This window comes from Nothobranchius furzeri, chromosome 12, assembly GCF_043380555.1.
Source record: "Nothobranchius furzeri strain GRZ-AD chromosome 12, NfurGRZ-RIMD1, whole genome shotgun sequence".
Classification (NCBI taxonomy): domain Eukaryota; kingdom Metazoa; phylum Chordata; class Actinopteri; order Cyprinodontiformes; family Nothobranchiidae; genus Nothobranchius; species Nothobranchius furzeri.
Genome location: NC_091752.1, coordinates 9,813,236 through 9,813,874, shown reverse-complemented (window position 1 = coordinate 9,813,874; position 639 = coordinate 9,813,236).

Below are 639 nucleotides of genomic sequence, written 5' to 3'. Positions count from 1 at the left end.
CCTGAATAAACACAAAAAGTCTCAAAAAGACCAAAATCACAAGCATCAGTTTGAAAAGAACGTGTTAGACCAGGAATCAGAACCTCTCAGCTCTTTGTGTTGTAGCACGAAGACAAATGTCTCACCACCTGATGGGACACACGTGTAAAAGGAGCCTTACAAGTTTTAATGGAAACAAATAACTCCACGTACACTAATACCTAAGGGTTTTGTGTCGACATCTAAAAACTACCTAAGTAGCTGTTTCCTGGTTTTATTTTATTTATTAGGCTAACAGGATCATCCATGAAAAGACGGTGTGGAGCAGGTGTCACCAACCCAGTCCTCCAGGGCTGTGTACCACACCTGGACAGAGTCATTTAATCCTCTCCTCACCACCTTTATTTCTGCCCAGGCCTGTTAGTTACTCACTCATGTCAATCAGGTTGGGAGCCCTCGACGACTGGAGGTGGTGACCCCTGGTCTGGAGCATACAGGCGCGTGTTAACAAGATCATCAGTAATGCAACTGTTGCTACTAAGTCAACCTCGGCAGGGTCAAAGGTCATTTCCTAACAAACATTCTACAGGTGGTTTATTCATAAGAGAACATTTTGGACTTTCTAGCAAGCTTACCAAAGGTCAGAGGTCAAAACTCAGA